Source organism: Bison bison, unplaced genomic scaffold, assembly GCF_000754665.1.
Source record: "Bison bison bison isolate TAMUID 2011002044 unplaced genomic scaffold, Bison_UMD1.0 scf7180017864080, whole genome shotgun sequence".
NCBI lineage: Eukaryota > Metazoa > Chordata > Mammalia > Artiodactyla > Bovidae > Bison > Bison bison.
The window spans coordinates 3,775,501-3,776,217 of NW_011494652.1; the positions used below are offsets into that span (position 1 = coordinate 3,775,501).

General features: G+C 55.2%; 1 protein-coding gene across 1 annotated transcript in view; it reads right to left on the reverse strand.

Moving 5' to 3' along the window:
- Positions 1 to 717, reverse strand: part of LRP5 (low density lipoprotein receptor-related protein 5) — a 90,132-nt gene that overhangs the window by 68,352 nt on the left and 21,063 nt on the right. The window lies entirely within an intron of this gene.

Below are 717 nucleotides of genomic sequence, written 5' to 3' on the forward strand. Positions count from 1 at the left end.
TGGGAGTGGCGGGGAAACAGGCCTGCCTGGCTCGCTACCTGCTTTAGCCCCAGCACACAGCAGGCGCGTGGGAACGACCTGGGGGTATGTGGAACCTAGCGGATGCCACGTTTTTCAGATTTGCCATCATGAACTTTTGGTTTAAATCCAGGACGAAGTACTGCTCCTCCCTTCTGCCCCCAGCCCACCAGGGGAGCCCTCACCTTCCCTTTCTTTCCCTCAAGTGGGGCTGGCCCAGGGGTGGCTGCTTCCAGTCGCCTCTCACTACCACCCTCGCTGGTCTGGCCCGAGTTCACCCTGGTGCTGCCTGGCTGTGCTGGGCCCTGGACGTCCCCAGGGACAAGCTGTATCCTGGACACACATCATTTCCAGAAGAGCACACCCTGAACCCCACACCTGGCAGTAAAGGCCCCCAGGCAGCGCCCCAAGACGGGTGAAACTTCATTACAAACAATCACAGCACGAGTGCTTGAAGCAGCAAACGTGCGACAAGTAAGGGGGAGAATAAAGAGGCGGAAAAATGTCAAAAGCAAAGAATATCACTCGTGCAGGGGGCGGGAAATCAGGTAAACTTCATGCATCCGGAAGATAACTCCTGTTAAGGATGTGTTCACAACCTACGTTTCCAGGGGGTGGGAAGGAAGTGGGTGATTATGGCAGGAAGATTCCAAGAGAATGGGATGGGAGGGGGAAAAAGAAATATAGGATTTTCCTGGT